The 25,661-nt window shown below is 42.1% G+C and overlaps 1 protein-coding gene across 5 annotated transcripts in view; it reads left to right on the top strand.

Moving 5' to 3' along the window:
* Nucleotides 1-834: 834 nt before the first annotated feature.
* LOC121536834 (activin receptor type-1) overlaps nt 835-25,661 on the top strand; it is a 131,823-nt gene continuing 106,996 nt past the window's right edge. The window contains exons 1-7 of one of the 5 annotated variants that reach the window (XM_041844429.2): nt 835-1,048; nt 1,986-2,106; nt 12,337-12,440; nt 13,250-13,633; nt 13,962-14,071; nt 18,048-18,228; nt 18,861-18,947. The gene's annotated coding sequence lies outside the window, so the exon portion shown is untranslated. Of the gene's footprint in view, nt 1,049-1,985; nt 2,107-12,336; nt 12,441-13,249; nt 13,634-13,961; nt 14,072-17,775; nt 18,229-18,860; nt 18,948-25,661 lie in introns of those variants that run through there. The other 4 variants (XM_041844423.2, XM_041844425.2, XM_041844424.2 and 1 more) reach the window with 4 other exon arrangements.

Here is a 25,661-nt window from a genome sequence, read left to right as displayed (position 1 = left end):
ACCCCACGTCCACAACATTCCGAATGCGATTAGTGAGCAGTGCACAGGTAGGCCAAAACAACTTTTTATTGTAAATGTAGGCAGTGTAGTGTTGATTCCCTTTGAAACGCCACTTGCACAGGTTGAAAGCAGTTAATGACGCGTAAACATAGAATTGGCATTTGTTGGGTGATTTACTGCAGAATATAACATAAATAGTTGTAATTCCAAAATATTACCGTACAAACGTGATGAGCTCTCATTTTTGTTTTGGAACTATTTATGTTATATTCTGAAGTAAATCACCCAACTAATACCAATTCTATGTGAACGCATCATGAACTGCTTTCAATGCATTTATATGTGTTTTAGTGAGATGGAAAGTATGGAGGACCAAACCTGCCATAATTAGAAATGAGTGAATAAATATATAAATGCACACATAAATAAATGGATGAATGCACACATAAATAGATAAATCATTATTTAAATAATTCACCCCACTTTCTTTCATTTTATTTATTTATATTATTTCATGTATTTATTTAAGTATTTCTTCCTCCAATATGATAATGAAGGGCTGTCAAGCAAATGTATGTGGGTGGTATGAAACACACCATTGGTTGATCAATGCCATGGCACATTGCTCGATTGCATTTGCCTGGGCTGCGTTCAGTATGACAGAACGATGTTCAACATTTAAACACCATGTTCCACATTACCACCCCCCAAACAATAATGTGTAGTGCATATAGCTATGTAGCCTTTTTTTTTTTTTGCCATTGGAGATTAAATTGATTATATACTACTGTGCCACACGCGCACCATAAAAACAAAATAACAAGTGGAACATTGTCCTTGCTTTACTTAGAAACAGGTGAACAGTTTTGGAACACTGAGCCATTGACTGCACCAGGTGGCTGTGTTACGAGTTGGTTGCTTTTGACAATAAGGCACCAGACTACAGCCATATAGTTTTGAACCTAGAAGAAGATTAAGAGATGGGAGTAGGCAAGAAAGAGTCGACCGGGTTTGGCGAGAGGAATGTCCTGTTGGCCAGAAAAGCATGGTAAGCTAACGTTTGGCTACAACTGATAAAGTCAAGTTGGCTAACTAGCTGCGTTTTACAGCCAGACTCTGTTTTACACTTAGCCATACTCTCAGTTTTACACATAGCTCATGTCCAGTTGGCCAGAAAATCATGGTAAGCTAACGTTACTGAGTGAGTATCAAGCTAGCTAGTTTGACTACAACTGATAAAGTCGAGTTGGCTAGCTAGCTAGCTGCATTTTACAGCCATACTCTTAGTTTTATACTTGGCTAGCTAGCTAGATAATGAACTAAACTGCAATTATCATAAACCATTATTATCTAGCTAGCTACAGTAGCTAAATATCTGTCAGATGTAAAGCAAGCAGGATCGTAGCATGTGTCAGAAGCAATGCATGATGGCTATCTCACATTAGCTAGATCACATTAGCTAACTAGCTAATGTATCTTACAGATGTAACTAAGAGGTGTAGCCTACTTTCTGAATTAAGCGATAGAGTGGATAGTTACTTATCAGGGTTGTCATTTAGCTAGAAAGCTAGCTACCTAGGCTAATTCTCGACATCATCGATCTTTGAAGCAGTTTGGCTACAAAAGTAGGTCTCAACAATCCCAGGCATCTAAGCTAGCAGCTACCTACAGTCAAATAAGGAGGAGCATGATGTTGTCATGATGGAATAAGTCACCAATGTGAAGCTAGCCAGAATAAGGATTAGCCACAATAGTGGAATTTGCTGTTCACCTTAGCAATTGTTAGTGAGACGAGATGTGGTGCCATAATATAAATAATAGCTTAGCTAGCTATAAATTCACATGTATGCCATATACGTTGTCGTAGCCATTATCACAAAATGGCATGCATACTTTTAATCAGATCTATTGTTGTCATGTGAAGTAGGCAGACTGATGCATGAATCCTAAATACAGGTAGCATTTACTTTTCTTCATCTCTGCAGGTTTGTCATCTGATTTCTTGGAGCCTGGTGGAGATAGATGCAACCATACTACAAGACAGGACATTTCTTTGCATCCAGGTTGAGGCTTGCTACCAGCAGGGACATGGAGCACTCTGTGTTAGTAAGAAATGATATTATTGTTTTCCTTTACATTGCATGATACATAGCATATTATCCAGGGCCACTGATTGGATTTACTGTACTCACGCAAACTCATGCTCTCTCCTCCCAGTAAAAGTCTCCCAGACTATTATCCAGATGAGTCTGCTGGGCTGTGGCACTCTAGAGCAGCACATCAAAAAACCTGCCACCCTGTTGTCAGCTATCTGCACACAGTTCCCTGAGGAAGGATGCAACTATCAAAGCTTTCAAATGATGACAAAATGCAATAACGTTTTGTATAAACAACTAATTAAAAATATATACAGTATATATTATTTTTCACTTTCACTTACTTAGCTAGCAAATGCAGCTAGCTAGCTAGTTTACCCTACCCCTCAAACAGAGAGATGCTATGTTAGCTAGCTGGCTATGACTATCCAACACAACACTGGAACTCTTCCAAGTCAAGGTAAGCTTTTGGTTTTACTATTTTATTGCCACCGGGGCTCGCTGGTGTAACTGCTTATTGAACTGTAACGTTACTGCATGATTGTAGCGGGTTTACTAACGCGTTAGTTCTATTAGCTATGTTGACTATGATGTTACCTTAGCAAATATGGTGACAACAATGTAGGCTGTGTGTAGCGGTTATGATATGGTTTGGCTTGGAAAGGTTTTTTCGCCTGGTCACATACAGCTGATGTGTTGTGCATTTGAAGTCCACAAGCGAAGGGAAAAGGTGAGAGGAGGAGAGCGCATAAACGCGAGAAGTAATACAATGTGGCTGCTATGAATGTGAACTGTGTTTACGTGTGATCAGGGGTGTATTCATTCCGCCGATTCTGTTGTAAAACGTTTCTTAAACAGAAGCAAACAGAACAAAACGGGGATAAACATACCTGGATTTGTCCAATAGAAACTCTCGTTTGCAGCTGTTGGACTAATGATTACACCGTAGATCAGCTAGATGCAGGCGAAAGTTTGCAAGGCGGTATTGAATGTGTCACTGTCTGTCCATGAGTCACTGTCTGTCACCTCAAAATTTTCGCTCGACCTGTGTGCACCTACGTTCTAAACGTTCATTCATAGACTAGGTTGTAGCAACCTCATGATGGGTATAGAGAAAATTAGATTATCATGTAGTAGCCTAAACCTATCAATGTTACATTGAACTGGGTGAATGGAATATGAATGATAGTCAACCAATATGATGTAATCAGTGAGGATTTTAGCATATAAATCTTGGTGGGGCAAACACATTTATTTCATTTTTTGATGCACGCCAGCAAAGCCATTACACAACACAACACGAAATACATTAATTGCACAATACCAGTGACAAACAGTGCCCACAAACTGTTAGGGCCTTCATAAAGCTATCCCAACAGCAGAGCTTTCTTTTCAGCACCATGGAATGAATCCTTACCACCGCTACACCTGGTTATCAGCAGAGCCTTGTCTGGCAGTGAAACAGTTCATTCAGCCTCATTAACTGCCTTTAAAAAAAAACTGAGCTGATATGGCTGACTTGCTTAAACAAATGTGGTTTCTACTGACAATTGAGATGTACAAACTATGGCATAAGGGAACGACGTGCGGATAAGAGGCAATCTGTAATTTCAATTAAGACATAAATGAGCGAGCTAGGACAGACGTAGTCAATATAACTATTTGTTCAGCACTTTTGAAATGTACAGTGACAGAATTCAGAACATGGGCCGTTCTTACAGGATTCTCCCTGTACACCAAGTCAGAACCATAGGATAAATAAAAGGGGCATATAAGCAGTCAAAGAAATTACGTACAATGTTCGATAACATTTCTCTAAAACTGGCAATAGGCTACATAAGCACCATCAAGTCAGAACAGTAGGCTAAGTTACAGTGCAATCGGAAAGCATTCAGACCCATTTACTTTTTCCACATTTTGTTACATTACAGCCTTATTCTAAAATTGATTGAATTGTTTTTTCCCCCTCATCAATCTACACACAATATCCTATAATGACAAAGCAAAAACAGGTTTTATTTTTTGTGTGCAAACTTATAAAAATAAAAAAAACTGAAATATAACATAAGTATTTAGACCCTTTACTCAGTACTTTGTTGAAGCACCTTTGACAGCGATTACAGCCTTGAGTCTTCTTGGGTATGACGCTACAAGCTTGGCAGACCTGTATTTGGGGAGTTTCTCCCATTTCTCTCTGCAGATCCTCTCAAGCTCTGTCAGGTTGGATGGGGAGCGTCGCTGCACAGCTATTTTCAGGTCTCTCCAGAGATGTTTGATCGGGTTCAAGTCCGGGCTCTGGCTGGGACACTCAAGGACATTCAGAGACTTGTCCCAAAGCCACTCCTGCGTTGTCTTGGCTGTGTGCTTAGGGTCTTTGTCCTGTTGGAAGGTGAACCTTCGCCCCAGTCTGAGATCCTGAGCTCTATGAAGCAGGTTTTCATCAAGGATCTCTCTGTACTTTGCTCCGTTCATCTTTCCTTAGATCCTGACTAGTCTCCCAGTCCCTGCCGCTGAAAAACATCCCCACAGCATGATGCTACCACCACCATGCTTCACCGTAGCGATGGTGCCAGGTTTCCTCCAGACGTGACTCTTGGCATTCAGGCCAAAGAGTTCAATTTTGGTTTCATCAGACCATAGAATCTTGTTTCTCATGGTCTGAGTCCTTTAGGTGCCTTTTGGCAAACTCCAAGTGGGCTGTCATGTGCCCTTTACTGAGAAGTGGCTTCCGTCTGGCCACTCTACCATAAAGATCTGATTAGTGGAGTGCTGCAGAGATGGTTGTCCTTCTGGAAGGTTCTCCCATCTCCACAGAGGAACTCTGGAGCTCTGTCAGAGTGACCATCGGGTTTTTGGTCACCTCCCTGACCAAGGCCCTTCTCCCCTGATTGCTCAGTTTGGCCGGGCGGCCAGCTCTAGGAAGGGTCTTGGTGGTTCCAAACTTCTTCCATTTAAGAATAATGGAGGCCACTGTGTCCTTGGGGACCTTCAATGATGCAGAACGTTTTTGGTACCCTTCCCCAGATCTGTGCCTCGACACAATCCTGTCTTTACGGACAATTCCTTCGACCTCATGGCTTCATTTTTGCTCTGACATGCACTGTCAACTGTGGGACCTTATATAGACAGGTGTGTGCCTTTCCAAATCATGTCCATCCAATTGAATTTACCACAGGTGGACTCCAATCAAGTTATAGAAACATCTCAAGGATGATCAATGGAAACAGGATGCACTTGAGCTCAATTTCGAGTTTCATAGCAAAGGGTCTGAATACTTATGTAAATAAGGTATTTCTGTTTTTTATTTTGAATACATTTGCAAACATTTCTAAAAACCTGATTTCACTTTGTCATTATGGGGTATTGTGTGTAGATTGATGAGGATTTGTATTTATTTAATCATTTTTAGAACAAGGCTGTAACGTAACAAAATGTGGAAAAAGTGAAGAGGTCTGAATACTTTCCGAATGCACTGTATGTATGTGTGTGTGAATATGTACAGTGGGAAAAAAAAGTATTTAGTCAGCCACCAATTGTGCAAGTTCTCCCACTTAAAAAGATGAGAGAGGCCTGTAATTTTCATCATAGGTACACGTCAACTATGACAGACAAAATGAGATTTTTTTTCTCCAGAAAATCACATTGTAGGATTTTTAATGAATGTATTAGCAAATTATGGTGGAAAATAAGTATTTGGTCAATAACAAAAGTTTCTCAATACTTTGTTATATACCCTTTGTTGGCAATGACACAGGTCAAAGGAGGTTTTCACTCAAAATCTCACGATACATGGCCCCATTCATTCTTTCCTTTACACGGATCAGTCGTCCTGGTCCCTTTGCAGAAAAACTGCCCCAAAGCATGATGTTTCCACCCCCATGCTTCACAGTAGGTATGGTGTTCTTTGGATGCAACTCAGCATTCTTTGTCCTCCAAACACGACGAGTTGAGTTTTTACCAAAAAGTTCTATTTTTGTTTCATCTGACCATATGACATTCTCCCAATCCTCTTCTGGATCATCCAAATGCACTCTAGCAAACTTCAGACGGGCCTGGACATGTACTGGCTTAAGCAGGGGGACACGTCTGGCACTGCAGGATTTGAGTCCCTGGCGGCGTAGTGTGTTACTGATGGTAGGCTTTTTTACTTTGGTCCCAGCTCTCTGCAGGTCATTCACTAGGTCCCCCCGTGTGGTTCTGGGATTTTTGCTAACCGTTCTTGTGATAATTTTGACCCCACGGGGTGAGATCTTGCGTGGAGCCCCAGATCGAGGGAAATTATCAGTGGTCTTGTATGTCTTCCATTTCCTAATAATTGCTCCCACAGTTGATTTCTTCAAACCAAGCTGCTTACCTATTGCAGATTCAGTCTTCCCAGCCTGGTGCAGGTCTACAATTTTGTTTCTGGTGTCCTTTGACAGCTCTTTGGTCTTGGCCATAGTGGAGTTTGGAGTGTGACTGTTTGAGGTTGTGGACAGGTGTCTTTTTACTGATAACAAGTTCAAACAGGTGCCATTAATACAGGTAACGAGTGGAGGACAGAGGAGCCTCTTAAAGAAGAAGTTACAGGTCTGTGAGAGCCAGAAATCTTGCTTGTTTGTAGGTGACCAAATACTTATTTTCCACCATAATTTGCAAATAAATTCATAAAAAATCCTACAATGTGATTATCTGGATTATTTTTTCTCAATTTGTCTGTCACAGTTGACGTGTACCTATGATGAAAATTACAGGCCTCTCTCATCTTTTTAAGTGGGAGAACTTGCACAATTGGTGGCTGACTAAATACTTTTTTCCCCCACTGTATGTGTGTGTGTGTGTGTGTGTGTGAATACAGTGCATTCAGAAATAGTCAGACCCCTTGACTTTTTCCACATTTTGTTACGTTACAGCCTTATTTTAAAATTGATTAAAATAAAATCTCATCAATCTAGACACAATACTCCATAATGACAAAGCGAAAACAGGTTTGTAGAATATTTTTCATATGTATTACAAATAAAAAATGTATATCTTATTTACATAAGTATTCAGACCCTTTGCTATGAGACACGAAATTGAGCTCAGGTGCATCCTGTTTCCATTGATCACCCTTGAGATGTTTCTCCTCAGTTCTCCTAACCTGCTATGAATAAGTAACTTCCGGTTGTAGCTGTATACCAAAGATTGTGGATAAATGAAGATAGTTCATTGAAACAGAAAAAAATCTTGAAAAAAAACAGTGAGTGGGGTGTCTCGCTTCCACTTCCGTCTCTGTGTATAGTTCCACCTAGTCAAAACGGGAAACACTCTTTTCACATCACTTCGATACCGAAATGACTTTTTTGTAGCAGGTTAGGAGAACTTATGCAGCATGTTAGGAGACGAGGTTAAGGTTAGGAAAAGGGTTAGGGTTAGCGAAAATGCTCTCCTAACCTGCTACGGAAATCTCTTTAAATCGAAGTGGCGTGCTAACGATTCCGGTCACCTGTGTACCTATACACCATTTGGTCAGTGACCTATAAGCAAAGATTTTGTTTTATATTGACAAGATAGTCGAGTGACCGCTCTAACAATGGAAATAGGCCTACATGTCCTTAAAGATGGAAGGCAGGCGGGAGGAGGCGAGATCAGGTGGGACCATTCTAGCACAATGCATGGACCGATACGCGTGTGAACAACAGGCACAACTCCAATATACGTTTTTTTTTTCAAAGTCCGATTATATCAGTGCATTCGTAACAACAACCTAACCCTTACGAAACTTCTATTCGATCAAATAAGACTCATGTAGCAAATTAGCAATTACATTTTCTGTTGACCAAATTCGACACTATCTTATTGATCTCCATACAAAAATGCCTTTAAAAAATCTTCCACACTTTAGGTATGGATGGAATTAATCCAATACAATGTAAAGAAACCTCAAAACACTTCAGCATGAATTATTATTCAGTTTTTCTCTTTCCTCAACACCCTCCCACAGTCCTACCATGTTAAATTGATTTCTACTTTAAATGACATTTTAAGTCAGTCTCCATTTATCCGTTTTGCTTATGTTATGATAGGGTAGAAACTGTATGAATTCACTTTTTTATTGAGTGTAATTTACCATAATAAAGCACACCAGAATAATTATATTACAAGTAATTTACATGATAAATTCTGAATGTATTTAGGAGGATATTCCACACTTTTTACAGTTCCACACTTTGTTTACAGTGTACCATCTGTCGTTAACTTTCATGCGCAGACACTTTGAAGATCTGGGCCCAGTTTTTCTAAACTTATCTGGATTTCGGCTATCGGATAGGATTAAATGCATAGAAATAGAATGAATAGAACAGGAGTCGCCAATCAAGTCAATGATTAATCCATTATATTCTTTCTATTTCTATGCATTTAATCCTATACGATAGGCGAAATCCAGACCGATAACTTTTGAAAACCTGGGCCCTGATGAGAATTCAGAGGTTATTTCTATAACGTCTTAGACCCTGAATGTTGAATAGGCTGTTTTGGGAGAAGTTGAGTGATAGTGGTTTTCTCCATTAAGTTCTTCAATGTAAATGTTAATCCTTAGAATAGGCCTAAACTGATTAAAGCAACAGCAGGAAGGTGATGAGGTGGTGTGGTGACCTTTCTGTCAAACTTTAACAAACCTTTTCTATTTACATATTCATTTTTTCCTCCTGGCTGATTTTACTTGACAAAATTCTGTGATTACAATGTTGTAATATTACATAACATATTACTACAATGTTGTCACGAGAGTAATAACTGTGTTACCATCACACAGGTATACGGGCAAATGAATGTAGAGTGTTACCCTAAATTCCTTGTTGAAATCACATGTACTATTGATCAACCGATGTGAAGCTATGCGTGGAAGTGACCTACATGGCTTTATAACCAGCAACCGAACAGAAGATTTAGGTAAGTCAGCTCAGCTCCAGTCTGAACCAATGCTGACTGCTCTTTCCTCTAGACTCACTAACCTCATAGTCTGTTGCTCTCTTAATCAAATTTGACCTGAAGTCCCAGTGTTATGAGATTCTGCAGTCTCAACCGTCTGCCAGGACCTTGATGTGTGCGCTGTCAGTGGCAGCAACATGGCTTGTGTTTATTCACCTGTCTCATGGAGACACAGCTGAACTAGTCAGGACCTGCCTGTCTGACATGGCCAGTTTGTTTCCTCCCTCCCTCCTTGCTACTCCCTATATAGGATATCTTTCATCATGAAGGGTGCGTCCCAAATGGCACCCTATTTCCGAAGTAGTGACCAAAATTAGTGCACTACATAGGGAATAGGATGCCATTTGGGATGCAGTGGAAGACATAGGATGGGTCAGAGAATGTGCCATTTCCATCTCACTTCCTTCCTCTGCTGTCATCAGCATAAATAACACCTGACCTAAGAATTGACAGTTGATTGAGTGAGTGATAGTTAATGTACTTTTCACATGATCAATGCTTACTAGAACACAGCTTTATCTTGTAGTTGATGCTTTCTTTCTTTGAAACTGACTCTACTGATGAAGGATGGACTTGGAAGCTCAGTATAAACCGGCTGAATATGAGAAACTACAAGCCATAGTTGATGCCATAGTCCCGTGTAGCTCAGTTGGTAGAGCATGGCGTTTGCAACGCCAGGGTTGTGGGTTCGATTCCCACGGGGGGCCAGTATGAAAATGTATGCACTCACTAAAAAACTGTAAGTCGCTCTGGATAAGAGTGTCTGCTAAATGACTAACAAAAAGCACAAAAAAAGCCAAATGACTGTAGTCTGCACACATCGCGCAAAAGGTAGATATTGTTGATTTGATTTGCTCTGAGACACTGTGTGAATACAAGCCCATACCAGAAGCAAAGGGCTGAAGAATGTATAAAGTAAAAAGTTGAATTTGGTATGATATATATTTTGTAATTCCATAGTACAGTATGTTCTTGAACATCCTTAGGTGCAAGCTACCATGTTCATTAAATAATTCAGCTTTTCTTTTAGGCAACATACTGATTCTGTATGTGCAACTTTCAGTATGGAGACAGTTGATGGGTGACAGATCTGTTGACATAATGGGACGGTAAAAGACTGAGACAGTGCATGCATGCCTCTGCATGATATGTGGAATTGATGTTCTTTCTCAAATTAACAACCATGAGCTCTTTCTGAATCATAATACAGTTTTACGGTGGTAGAAACCTTCATTCAGAGTTTCAAAGATCATGGGCATGAACGAACACACAGGTGTGAATGAAGGAGTCAGGCGCAGGAGGTAAAACACAGAAGTCCAGAGTTTATTCCAATACATAAATAAAACGCACCCAGCGTCAAAACGAAACTATCACAAGGGAAATATTCCACCTTGGCAAAACCAAATGGAAGAGTAGCTCAACCGAGCTGCTCGCTCTCACAATGAAACAATCACTCACAAAGACAAGGGGAACAGAGGGAACACTTATACACATACTAATTAGGGGAATGAGCACCAGGTGTGTGTGATTGACAAGACAAGACATGACAAGTGGAGTGATGAGAATGGGATCGGCAGTAGCTAGTAAGCCGGTGACGACGAACGCCGAACAAGGAGGGGAGGCAGCCTCGGCGGAAGTCGTGACACCAATGATCCGGAGGAGTGGATTTACTATAAAACAGCAGACCATTACATAACCTACTGTATATGGGCTCTCCAAAATATATAGCATTTAAGAAGAATATCAACATCAAATATGAATATTCATGAGTCTGCAGGAGGATCAACCATAAAGCTGTTTGAAGTTCCCAATCTCTCTGCATCCTAGCACTGTGAGAAGTTAACCCTAGGGGGCATGAGGATTATACTTGTAGACCTGCAGTGTTTTAATTTGTAAACTGGCAGCAGCTTTTTTGTGTGTGTCTCATTACGGTTGCCCATGGCTCCCTCCAATTCAGCTCTCTGCATGGACCAGATAAGGCAACCAGTGTTTGCATACGCCCGCCACGCTGAAAGGCAGGCTTTCTGTTGTGGATTTCCCAGTGGTGATAGAGGGGAAATAAATTACTTAAGTCGCCGCAGGATGTGATCAGATGCTAAGGCCTTACATCTTTGAAGGAGAGATCCTGATAAGATCCCTAGGTCAACACATAGTAAAGGGAGAATTCACAGCCTACTTTAATGGCTGGGGTTTCTAGCAGGGTAATCGAGAGCAGTGGTTTGCCTGTGCTTGTAGGTGTGTGGTTTAATCTCATATCACCGATATGTTTTATTTGTAGTTTCACATATTTTACGCATGTTAATATCAAACATCCTTTTCCCCCTTACACTCTTAGAAAAAAGGCTTATTCGACTGTCCCCATAGGAGAACCCTTTTTGGTTACAGGTAGAACCCTTTTGGGTTCCATGTAGAACCCTCTGTAGAAAGGGTTGTACATGGAACCCAAAAGGGTTATTCAAATGGTTCTCCTATGGGGCAGCCGATGAACCCTTTAAGATTCTAGATAGCACCTTTCTTTCCTTAGACTGTATAAATGGAACAGAACTAAGGGCACATTCACTGCGATAGAGGACAATATCAAGGGCTGCACAGAGGGAGCATTTTCATAATGGAAAAGGCAACTAAATGGAAGGAGATTAAGATCTTCACCCCCTCCTTCTATTCCCACCAGAAACACACCTTATGTATATTCCACCTGAATATTTCAATTTTCCAATGTGTGTTTTCCTTTCAAGTGTTCAACAGCGATAATGTTTCACATGAATTCCTGCAGATCAGGAGCCTTTCAAAGTAAATATTTCAAAGACAAAACCACACACACACTGACTGAACTGCTGAATAAAGGTCCTTTTCCCCGTGACGCATAACAAGGACAAATGGACCAATCTCTCATGCTGTATTGCTCAGTAAACTAGGAACATAGAGCACTAAGGAGAGGACTCCTTTTTGGTAATGTTTATACCATGTATTACTCATAGTCTGGGTCCCAAATGGCACCCTATTCCCTACATAGTGCACTACTTCTGACCAGAGGCCTACTACTTTTACTCATAGGTCCTGGTCAAAAGAACATAAAGTTAATTTAGGCTGCGACTTTTGGGATGCAGCCATAATCTACCATGATTGCAGTCTATGCTTTGGTCATGATTGGTCATAATGATATCAGCGATTACATGATAATGCTATCATTACGTGATCATGTTATCATAAACTTGTGAGAGGACATTTTATAATGACCACAGTGTTCCACAGTTAGCTGTTGGCTGATTTAAGAGCTGTCTTTCAGGTGAAAAGGACTCTCCGTGCAGCCAAGGAGACCAAAGAGAGCTCCCTACTGAAGCAGCACAGACAGGTGTGGAGCAGAGAGAACAGCAGATGAGTCAATGCAGGGTAAGAAACCCCTCCCAGCACACACATGACCATGAACCACTACACCATATACTGTTATACTGTATTGTAGTCTGTAGCCTACTATCCACCCTACTCAGCCCCATTCAGTTCTGGCAAACACTGCTCAAAACTAAAATAAGCCCCTGTAAAATGAGATGGGGGAATTGAAATGGCTTTCCGTGACCAAAGAAAGACAGAAAGAATGAAATACAGAAAGAGAGAGAGAGAAAGAAACAACGAGAGAGGGAAGGGGTAGCTCAGTGGAGGTTGCTAGCTAGCTGATGTGGCATTGTAAAATTGACTCCCTAGTGTGATGATGAGGCAGAGACAGAGGAAGCATTGGGCTGCCACAGCCCGCTGGTGTCATGCATTGTGAAGTGAGAAGGGCAGCGCTAGCTCTGGGGTGTAGCCTGTTCTCGGGGTAATGACTGTGTCGGCGCGATCCAAAGTTAATGGTGTACACAAGCGTGGGTTCCTGTAATGAGCCTTCTCTGAAGACAGACACACAGATCGACCGACTGCACCACAGCAACCGCACATAGCCACTGAATTCATTAGTGTGAAGGTGATATAAGATAAGGGAGAAAAAGTTTGTTTCTATAGTTACAATCCCATTATATTTTAGCTGGGACTATTGGATGAGCACACTGTGTTGATGCATCCCAAATGGCACCCTATTCCCTATGGGCCCTGGTCAAAAGTAGTGCACTATATAGGGAATAGGTTGCCATTTGGGAAGTAGCCTGTGTTCAGTAGTGCTGGTACTGTATGCTTAATGGAATTCCCTTTGCTCTCTTTCCATGCTGCAGTGAAAAGGCTGAAGCTGAGCTACAAGGATTTCTGGGACCAAATGGTCTGGCCAGTAGAACAGATATGGGCATCCTCTCTGAGCTACTGGACCACAGTACAGTACCCCTCTCAGTCCTGAGTGTATAGATACTGTTTCAGTCCCTATAGAGTGAGACAATACCATGCTGACCATGCTGTGTGTGTGTTTGTGTGGGCATACATGACGTGTGTGTCTGTACACAAACGCATGTTTATGTGCGCTGTTTCTGGAGAGTGAGCGGGAATGGTTCAGGTGTGCAACTGTGGAGCCCATCTGGCAGCTGAGGGAGGACTTGCAGTACAGACTGAGTGAAGTCCAACACCAGCAGCACCACCAGCCTCCTCAGCTGGCAGACTGAGAGCAGGTACTCCAGCAGTTAGGTAACAACATGGGTGCGTCCCAAATGGCACCCTATTCCCTATGTAGTGCACTACTTTTGACCAGGACCCATAGGGAGTCCCATAGGGCTCTGGTCAAAAGTAGTGCACTAGATAGGGGATAGGGTAACATTTGGGACGCATCCCATAACCTGAGAGAGGAGCTCTGTGCCCACTGTTTCAGAAAGCTGCAGAGGAACTTACTTTTCTTCATATGAAAGTGGAGCCCTTGACTTTGTTTGTGAAAACTGTGGTTCTGTTTTTTCAATCCACACAATATACTGCGATGAATCTTAAGGCATTCAATCTCTACAGGTACCAAACTAATAGACCGTACTCTGCAGATCCTACCAAAAGTCCTCTGGTTGCCCACAGTGCAACATTCATTCCCCATGAATCTGGTGTTTGTTAGAACTCCACGCTACGTAAGTCACCTCTCTTAAGTTCATTCTCCTTTTGACTCCTGGAGGCTTTTTCATTCTCAGGGAGAGAATGGTGGGATTAAGAGCAGGCAGGAGGAGGGATGTCTTTGAAACTGGGCCATATAGGGGGATGAGGAAGACACTGCCAGCCATTTTGCCTGACTGCCCCTGTGTGAGTGAGTCAGTCTCTGGCGTACCTCCATCCCCCACTCATCTTCTCTTTCATCCAGCCCCTGCTGTCCCCCCCACTCAGTCCTGCCCACCTGAGAGCCTCACCATAATGGAGCTACTGCCTCCTCTCCTCTCTCTAGCCGCCTGCATGCTTCTTGTACTCAGTGACCCACCATGCTAAATACCATTCCCTTAAAACACTTAATTACGACTCCATACTTGTTTGGAGGGAAGGGTTGAGGTTTGAGATTAACCTGAGACGTTTTGTATGGCTTTAAAACAGTGGTTACGTCTCAAATGGCACCCTATTCCCTATAGTGCACTACTTTTGACCAGGACCCATAGGGCTCTGGTCAAAAGTAGTGCACTGTATAGGGAATAGGGTGCCATTTGGGAGGCATTCTGTGAGTCCCTAATGGCCTGTCTGAGACGTACTGCACTGCATTAAGGCTTCAGAAGGTGAGCGAAAATGACCTCACCGCCACTCTCCACTATACATTAAATTGAATGGTTAAGTCGAAATTTCCTCACTTTTCCTGTATGTTTTTAATGAGAATGTGCAGCAGGAAGGACAATCTAAGGGTTATCTTTGTGATCTAGTATGTACAGTGGCTTGCGAAAGTATTCACCCCCCTTAGCATTTTTCCTATTTTGTTGCCTTACAACCTGGAATTAAAATGGGTTTTTTGGGGGTTTGTATCATTCGATTTACACAACATGCCTACCACTTTGAAGATGCAAAATATTTTTTATTGTGAAACAAACAACAAATAACACAAAAAAACTGAACTTGAGCGTGCATAACTATTCCCCCCCTCCCTCCCTCCCTCCAGGGTTATCTTTGGTCTCTTTGTTGCCTCTCTGATTAATGCCCTCCTTGCCTGGTCCGTGGGTTTTGGTGGGCGGCCCTCTCTTGGCAGGTTTGTTGTGGTGCCATATTCTTTCCATTTTTTAAATAATGGATTTAATGGTGCTCCGTGGGATGTTCAAAGTTTCGGATAGTCTTTTATAACCCAACCCTGATCTGTACTTCTCCACAACTTTGTCCCTGACCTGTTTGGAGAGCTCCTTGGTCTTCATGGTGCCGCTTGCTTGGTGGTGCCCCTTGCTTAGTGGTGTTGCAGACTCTGGGGCCTTTCAGATCAGGTGTGAATATATACTGAGATCATGTGACAGATCATGTGACACTTAGATTGCACACAGGTGGACTTTATTTAACTAATTATGTGACTTGTGAAGGTAATTGGTTGCACCAGATCTTATTTAGGGGCTTCATAGCAAAGGGGGTGAATACATATGCACGCACCACTTTTCCGTTATTTATTTTGTAGAATTTTTTGAAACAAGTTGTTTTTTTCATTTCACTTCACCAATTTGGACTATTTTGTGTATGTCCAATACATGAAATCCCCCCAAAAATCCATTTAAATTACAGGTTGTAATGCAACAAAATAGGAAAAACGCCAAGGGGGATGAATACTTTTGCAAGGCACTGTACTCTTTCACAATAAACTGCTTTCCTGAGTTTCCTCCCTCTGAGTGGCATCAAAAATCAAACCTGTTAGAAACAGAAAGAGGGTATGATTACCGATAACTTGCCGTCAGTGAATTGCTCTGATTATAGGATTCACTGTATTTGTCCACCAAGTAGAAAATGAAGAAAAACTACAGGAGGAAAGGGAAATATTCGATTTCTATGGGTTCTGTACTCTAACAGAGACGTTTCCTCTCATTATATTTCATCAGATACAGAGCTCCTTATACCATGATGGATATCAGAGAAGGATGGCAGACTGTTATTTTTTGGATGTAGAGGAGGAAAGAGAACTGAATTAGTAATTTCTTGAAACAGAGTTTGTGTTCAACAATTCATTCTGTGACCAGCAGGAAGCCATCAATGAAAAACTTCACAAAGAGTATTTGGCCATAGAGGAAGACACCCTGCCTCTGGGAGTGGTACGTACAGTTGAAGTCGAAAGTTTACATACACTTAGGTTGGAGTCATTAAAACTCGTTTTTCAACCACTCCACAAATGTATTGTTAACAAACTATAGTGTTGGCAAGTCGGTTAGGACATCTACTTTGTGCATGACACAAGTAATTTTTCCAACAATTGTTTACAGACAGATTATTTCACTTATAATTCACTGTATCACAATTCCAGTGGGTCAGAAGTTTACATACACTAAGTTGACTGTGCCTTTAAACAGCTTGGAAAATTCCAGAAAATGATGTAATGGCTTTAGAAGCTTCTGATAGGCTAATTGCCATCATTTGAGTCAATTGGAGGTGTACCTGTGGATGTATTTCAAAGCCTACTTTCAAACTCAGTGCCTCTTTGCTTGACATCATGGGAAAATCAAAAGAAATCAGCAAAGACCTCATAAAAAACATTGTAGACCTCCACAAGTCTGGTTCATCCTTGGGAGTAATTTCCAAACGCCTGAAGGTACCGCGTTCATCTGTACAAACAATAGTACGCAAGTATAAACACCATGGGACCACGCAGCCGTCATACCGCTCAGGAAGGAGATGAACGTACTTTGGTGCGAAAAGTGCAAATCAATCCCAGAACAACAGCAAAGGACCTTGTGAAGATGCTGGAGGAAACAGGTACAAAGTATCTATATCCACAGTAAAACAAGTCCTATATCGACATAACCTGAAAGGCCGCGCAGCAAGGAAGAAGCCACTGCTCCAAAACTGCCATAAAAAAGCCAGACTACGGTTTGCAACTGCACATGGGGACAAAAATCATACTTTTTGGAGAAATGTCCTCTGGTCTGATGAAACAGAAATAGAACTGTTTGGCCATAATGACCATCGTTATGTTTGGAGGAAAAAGGGGGTCGCTTGCAAGCCGAAAAACACCATCCCAACCGTGAAGCATGGGGGTGGCAGCATCATGCTGTAGGGGTGCTTTGCTACAGGAGGGACTGGTGCACTTCACAAAATAGATGGCATCATGAGGAAGGAAAATTATGTGGATATATTGAAGCAACATCTCAAGACATCAGTCAGGAAGTTAAAGCTTGGTCGCAAATGGGTCTTCCAAATGGACAATGACCCCAAGCATACTTCCAAAGTTGTGGCAAAATGGCTTAAGGACAACAAAGTCAAGGTATTGGAGTGGCCATCACAAAGCCCTGACCTCAATCCTATAGAAAACGTGTGGGCAGAACTGAAAAAGCATGTGCGAGCAAGGAGGCCTACAAACCTGAATCAGTTACACCAGCTCTGTCAGGAGGAATGGGCCAAAATTCACCCAACTTATTGTGGGAAGCTTGTGGAAGGCTACCCAAAACGTTTGACCCAAGTTAAACAATTTAAAGGCAATGCTACCAAATACTAATTGAGTGTATGTAAACTTCTGACCCACTGGGAATGTGATGAAAGAAATGAAAGCTGAAATAAATCATTCTCTCTACTATTCTTCTGACATTTCACATTCTTAAAATAAAGTGGTGATCCTAACTGACCTAAGACAGGGAATCTTTACTAGGATTAAATGTCTGAGTTTAAATGTATTTGGCTATGGTGTATGTAAAATTCAGACTTCAACTGTAGGTCTCTCACCATTAGGCTTGCATAATTCTGATCCCAAATTCCCAGATTTTTCCAGAGATTATGTTATCAGGATTCCTGTATTCCTGTTTATTCCCTCCTGCTTATCTTTCACCCAGGATTTCGGGGGAGGAGGGGTGGGAATCGGAACATTTTTGCAACCTTATCTCTCACCATGCTGTTTGATTGTGCTGCCACTGAGTCTTTTGTCTTTCAAAAGGCATAACCACATAATCCTTCCAGGAGTGTCCCACCAAAACTGCCAGCTGTCTGGCTGAGGTAGACCAGGTTCCAGAGGAGGTTTTGTAATCAGAGTGCTCCTACCCTGAACTGACAGCGTCCTTAATCCAGAGTTCCAATCCCTGTCTGAGATGTACCAGTTCAGACTGCAGAGTGCTCAGGACCGCCTACAAAGACTGGATAGGTAAAGCACTGACTGATCACAACTATAGTGGTCTTTGCCTGAAGGCTGTAGCTCCTCTTGAGCGGATACAGTATACGACGGGGTGATTGAGAGTCCACCATTTTGATTTGATATCTTGCTCAAAACGAATCAAAGTAAAGCTCTGGTTTTTATGCAGAGAGATCCTGCCGTATGACAAGACAATGGTGCACAGTGTGGATGTTGATAAGAGATGAGTGTCAGCTTGGTGCCTAGAGCATATGTAGACTCTAGACTCTAGAGAATAGCATATCTAGTGATTTCTCTCCCCCCTACAGCATACAATGTGCAGAGCAAATATGTACATAGTGATTTTACTCTCCCCAGGGAGGCGGTCTGTTAAACAAGTCGAGTCTAACACACCAGGGGGTTGATTACTAATCTACTAATACCTTGATTTTCATCTCCATTGTTGCTAAACACAGTTACACACACACTCAAAAAAGACTCAGATCTTCATCATACAGACGTTCTTTGGTGAAAATGTAATGTTGCCAGGAATGAGACATTAAGAGTGGTTGTCATTGTACAAAAATTCTCAGCATGTGTTTTGTTGTGAATGCAGTGGGTGATCCAGACATGTTTCTCTTTGCTCTCTGTCCAAACTGTTCCAGGTTCTGTGGCTGGTCGGCAGATGACCATCTGCGCTTCCAGATGACTGTGAGCCAGTACCCTGATGACCTGCACAACCACAGAGCCATGTACGTGGACATGCTGCCATGACTGTTCCCACACAGATTCAGACAGGAGCTGTCATTATACAACAGTTACCACTCTGGATTTTCTAATGATGCGGCCCAAATGGCACCCTTTGGGCCCTGGTCGAAAGTATACTTTATATACACTGAGTGTACTAAACATTAAGAACACCTGCTCCTTCCATGACCTAGACTGACCAGGAGAATCCAGGTGAAAGCTATGATCCCTTAGTGATGTCACGGGCCAGCATCCCTGTGGAACTCTTTCGACACCTTGTAGAGTCCATGCCCGATGAATTGAGGCTGTTCTGAGGGCAAAAGGGGGGGTACCACTTAGGACTCAGCCCAGCAAAGTTATTTGTCATCACACCCCTTTACATGCAAACATCCTCTTCCAGAGCTCTGAGACTCTCTGTCTCTACTCTCCATCTCCCTGGTTAGTGAATTATGTGCCTGGCAGGCTGCAGGATGTGCCGTGTCACCCTATGTGGACACATCTCAGCCCTCACACCACTGCCTCCGCTCCCCCGTCTCCATGACAACCGCCAGGGAGGTCCTCTCCTCCCCCTTCTCTCCCTCCTCTCCCTCCTTTTCCAGACCTCTCCTCATATCTGTTCCAGCTGGGTGCTACACTTAGGGGCCACATTCAGCCTCAAGTGGCTGTGATGAGATAGATCTAGCCATTTTCTCCTGCACTCTCCGTTCCTCATCTTCCAACCCGACACAGAGTCAATGTAGTGCAGACTGCACCGAATACGGCTATTAGTCACAATTAGGTTGGCTCAATTCTTATTGGTAATCAGCCCCTTGAGCAAAATGGCAAACCTCATTGTTGTGAAGTTTGGTACGAAAAAGGCAGAGTCTTCTTTCCTTAAGCAGTATTTGCATTGCCAAACTCTCACATTGATCTCAAATTGATGAAAAAGGATATGTCCCATGGTGAAACGTTTTCCTCAACGATGAAAATGAAAAACAAGCTCAGACAGTTATTTCAACATAGTTTTATTCTCGAAATACATAGACCGTGAATGGTAGAAACATACTTTTACTCTCACAATATACACACAGTGAATGGTACAAACAGTTTTATTGACATAATACACTGACAGTGATAATAGAAATATGTGTTCCTCACACTCTGTTTGCACCATTAGACACGTCAACTTTACTGCATCGCAGCTGTGTTGTTGCCACATTTTCCCTGTGTGTGTGTTGTTGGAAAACATCATTCTCTGAGCTCATCCATAGACATATGTGGCCATTGTAAAGCCTAATCGTGAACATGAGGATTAGAGAAGTCATATAACCACAACTACTTACTACTTAGCTTTTGGCTACAGTTCGCTAGTTGAAAATCAGAGCGGAAGATGGTTGTCATTATACCAGGGTTAACAGGGCTTTGTTCAACTACTCTCCCATTCCGTCTTCATTTATTTACTTTGGGGAGATTTTTTGGGGGATGATTGTAAGCTATTGTCCATCATTTGCAATTCATTCACATTGGAGGAGCATTAAGGGAGTAATGTTTGATCAAACCAGAGCAGTAGGAGATAAATGGAACGGTCAACAGCCCAGTCAAAGCTTTGATATTATGACCTGTTTTGTACTGTTTTGTTTCCTCTGTAGTACACTTTACCTGAGGTGTGGTTGCTCTATCAAATACGTTTTCTTCCAAATGAACGGCTCTCTGGACACTTAGACAGTGCACTTATGATCAATTCTAACAATCACTTCTACCTTGACCTCTATTCAAGTTGTACTTTCCGGCCACTGTCCCTGTCCTCACCAATGGAAACGCGGAGACACTTGATATCAGAGGCGTCATGCCCATAATGGATAATTTTGTTGTTGTTGTTGTTTCTCTGTAGTACTACTAGCCACCTAGCAATTTTATGAAGTTGGCTGTAGCTAGCCCAGATACAATGAGGGAAAAAAGTATTTGATCCCCTGCTGATTTTGTACGTTTGCCCACTGACAAAAAAATGATCAGTCTATAATTGTAATGGTAGGTTTATTTGAACAGTGAGAGACAGAATAACAACAACAAAATCAAGCATTTCAAAAATGTTATGAATTGATTTGCATTTTAATGAGGGAAATAAGTATTTGACACCCTCTCAATCAGAAAGATTTCTGGCTCCTAGGTGTCTTTTATACAGGTAACGAGCTGAGATTAGGAGCACACTCTTAAAGGGAGGGCTCCTAATCTCAGCTTGTTACCTGTATAAAAGACACCTGTCCACAGAAGCAATCAATCAATCAGATTCCAAACTCTCCACCATGGCCAAGACCAAAGAGCTCTCCCAAGGATGTCAGGGACAAGATTATAGACCTACACAAGGCTGGAATGGGCTACAAGACCATCGCCAAGCAGCTTGGTGAGAAGGTGACAACAGTTGGTTCGATTATTCACAAATGGAAGAAACACAAAAGAACTGTCAATCTCCCTCGGCCTGGAGCGCCATGCAAGATCTCACCTAGTGGAGTTGCAATGATCATGAGAACGGTGAGCAATCAGCCCAGAACTACACGGGAGGATCTTGTCAATGATCTCAAGGCAGCTGGGACCATAGTCACTAAGAAAACAATTGGTAACACACTACGCTGTGAAGGACTGAAATCCTGCAGCGCCCGCAAGGTCCCCCTGCTCAAGAAAGCACATATACATGCCCGTCTGAAGTTTGCCAATGAACATCTGAATGATTCAGAGGAGAACTGGGTGAAAGTGTTGTGGTCAGATGAGACCAAAATCGAGCTCTTTGGCATCAACTCAACTCGCCATGTTTGGAGGAGGAGGAATGCTGCCTATGACCCCAAGAACACCATCCCCACCGGTCAACATGGAGGTGGAAATATTATGCTTTGGGGGTGTTTTTCTGCTAAGGGGACAGGACAACTTCACTGCATCAAAGGGACGATGGATGGGGCCATGTACCGTCAAATCTTGGGTGAGAACCTCCTTCCCTCAGCCAGGGCATTGAAAATGGGTCGTGGGTGGGTATTCCAGCATGACAATGACCCAAAACACATGGCCAAGGCAACAAAGGAGTGGCTCAAGAAGAAGCACATTAAGGTCCTGGAGTGGCCTAGCCAGTCTCCAGACCTTAATCCCATAGAAAATCTGTGGAGGGAGCTGAAGGTTCGAGTTGCCAAACATCAGCCTCAAAACCTTAATGACTTGGAGAAGATCTGCAAAGAGGAGTGGGACAAAATCCCTCCTGAGATGTGTGCAAACCTGGTGGCCAACTACAAGAAACGTCTGACCTCTGTGATTGCCAACAAGGGTTTTGCCACCAAGTACTAAGTAATGTTTTGCAGAGGGGTCAAATACTTATTTCCCTCATTAAAATGCAAATCAATGTATAACATTTTTGACATGCGTTTTTCTGGATATTTGTTGTTATTCTGTCTCTCACTGTTCAAATAAACCTACCATTAAAATTATAGACTGATCATTTCTTTGTCAGTGGGCAAACGTACAAAATCAGCAGGGGATCAAATACTTTTTTCCCTCACTGTAGGTTCCCAATCTCCCAACCTCATAACTAGCTACAAAGTAGCCATTTCAGGCATCAATCAAGTTAGAGTAGCTAGCTTGTCTAACTATATTAGCTGGCATGCCTGCTGGCAAGGTTGGTAGACTCTAGAAAAGCAAGAAATAACTAAATGTAGACTCACATTCCTTTCAATCTTTTACCCAGATTGTACTCAGTCCTCAGAGTTCTAATTGATGGAAAGTTATCCTGGAAAGATCCTATTCAATGTGTCTGTAGCAAAGTGAGGAAATCTGTTGGTATCATCAGACAGACTAGTGGTTTGGTTCATCAGGCTTGCTTCCTAACTCTATACTACAGCTTAATCTACCCATATCTAATTTACTGTAATATTGTCTGGGCCATTACACTATTTACTGATGATTACTCATCATACAAAATACATTTGCAAGACTAGCCACCCCCTCTAATTACCTGGCTCCATCTGCACCTTTGTTTAAGAAACTAAATATCTTGTCTATTTATGACATTAATGTATGCCAATTATGCACTTTCATCTACAGATACTCATACCTCCCAGACAGTTTACCTAAACCCTTCAATGGATTCTTCCAGGTTAATTCTGAAATCCATCTATATAACATAAGACACTGTGATAATCTTCACCCTCCCCACTGCCACACCTCACATAGTCAATTCTCTATCAGATACAGAGGTACCATACTCCGGAATTCTTATCATCACATTGCCAAAACATAATTATCCCTCAATTACTTCAAGCGAAGACTGGGGGTCAGCCTGATGAACCAAACTACCCAATAATCCCCTCCATGTAGCCTAACTCTCTCTCACTCACTCACACACACACACACACACACACACACACACATAATCAAACATGTTTTTTCTTGTATACTGAGTATATCATGTACAATTATAATTCATATGTTTTGTTTAACTGACTGAACAAAGGTTTTTGTACATATATTTGTGGTGTGGTTTTCATAAGCCCTTTTGGGCTTCCAACCTCACCTGCACACTGTTTTTTATCTGTACTGTTTTGTCTTTCACATCTTTTCTTTGGTGCAAATAAATTAAACCTAAAAAAGGATACAGACAGCTCGAAAGGTATGCTTAGATATGCAGAAAAAATACAGGGGTTCTGATGTTTCTAGCCTTGATTTGCATTTTGATAACATATCTACAGTATTTCACTTTTTAATGTGTATAGTATTGCTTACTAGGTGTTGTCCAATGAATTATGTAAACACTCCCTCTTCAAATCAGGGTTGGTTGGAAAATGCTGTTCAAAAGAGGACATAGTATTATCATATCTTTGTACTCCCTGACGAAGGCCATGCAGCCGAAACGCGTCAGAGTTTTTAATCTTTGTTTCCATTTAACATTTGAATTAGTTATATGAAGAGTTCCTTTGTCCTCCTTTCTTTTTGATAACCAATTTACCCCTTTTACCAAAGAGCACCTTCTGTCTACAAAAATGTAGTATTGTGTACCTTAGCAGCGCTCCCCTTCCTTATTTGTTTCTATAAGCATAATCATTATTGCAGGAAAAAGCTGTTTCAGGTGTTTGAAAAATGCAAAATTCTCCAACTTAGCCCCCCTCCTGACTACCCCCACAGCCATCCTCACGTACTTTGTACCCCTCAGATTTTTGGGATGCACGACCCCCCCTTTTTGATATGAAAATATAGTAGGTGTTTTTAAACCCATAGTCATTTGATGATTATCAGGGATGGACAACTCTAGTCCTCGGGGGCCTGATTGGTGTCACACTTTTGCCGCAGCCCCAGCTTACACACCTGACTCCAATAATCAACTAATCATGATCTTCAGTTTAAAATCCAATTAGTTTAATCAGCTGTGTTTGCTAGGGATGGGGAAAAAGTGACTTCCTCCCTGGATCAGAGGGATGCTGAGGTTTGCCGTCCATTTGACAGAGTGCACTATGCCCCCTGGTGGATATGGCTGGTGAATGTTTCCATTTCTAATGGTCATGTTTTCCTTGTCACATGCCACCGCTAAAGAAAAGTGAGAGGCCAATTGTCTGCTATTAACATTCAATGGAGCTACCAAATAATGTTCCTTGGCATTTATGGAATTAATTTAGGTTCTTTAATCTTTTCTAGTGGCTTGGAGGATTTGTCTTTACTTTCCTTCCCATCATGGTACGGCTGCCTCAGCCCTCACAGTGATGGCTCGGGCTCTGCATGGATTTGTCAGTCAGCAGCTGAACTAATACTGCTGTATTATAGAATATGAGCACACGCACACACACTCACATGCACGTGTACATGCACACACATGAACACATAGGCGCGCATATACAGTGCATTCGGAAAGGATTCAGACCCCTTGACTTTTTCCACATTTTGTTACGTTACAGCGTTATTCTAAACTTGATTAAATTGTTTTTTCCCCTCATCAATCTACATACAATACCCCATAATGATAAAGCAAAAACAGGTTTTTTGAAATTTTGGAAGGTGAACCTTCGCCCCAGTCTGAGGTCAAGGATCTCTCTGTACTTTGCTCCGTTCATCTTTCCTTAGATCCTGACTAGTCTCCCAGTCCCTGCCGTGGAAAAAACATCCCCACAGCATGATGCTGCCACCACCATGCTTCACCATAGCGATGGTGCCAGGTTTCCTCCAGACGTGACGCTTGGCATTCAGGTCAAAGAGTTCAATCTTGGTTTCATCAGACCAGAGAATCTTGTTTCGCATGGTCTGACTCCTTTAGGTGCCTTTTGGCAAACTCCAAGCGGGCTGTCATGTGCCTTTTACTGAGGAGTAGCTTCTGTCTGGCCACTCTATAATAAAGGCCTGATTGGTTGAGTGCTGCAGAGATGGTTGTCCTTCTGGAAGGTTCTCCCATCTCCACAGAGGAACTCTGGAGCTCTGTCAGAGTGACCATCGGGTTCTTGGTCACCTCCCTGACCAAGGTCCTTCTCCCCCGATTGCTCAGTTTGGCTGGGGGGCCAGCTCTAGGAAGAGTCTTGGTGGTTCCATACTTCTTCCATTTAAGAATGATGGAGGCCACTGTGTTCTTGGCGACCTTCAATGCTGCATACATTTTTTGGTACCCTTCCCCAGATCTGTGCCTCAACACAATCCTGTCTCGGAGCTCTACGGACAATTCCTTCGACCTCATGGCTTGGTTTTTGCTTTGACATGTACTGTCAACTGTGGGACCTTATATACAT

Source organism: Coregonus clupeaformis, chromosome 23 (genome assembly GCF_020615455.1).
Source record: "Coregonus clupeaformis isolate EN_2021a chromosome 23, ASM2061545v1, whole genome shotgun sequence".
NCBI lineage: Eukaryota > Metazoa > Chordata > Actinopteri > Salmoniformes > Salmonidae > Coregonus > Coregonus clupeaformis.
This window is presented reverse-complemented; position numbering and strand designations above follow the sequence as displayed.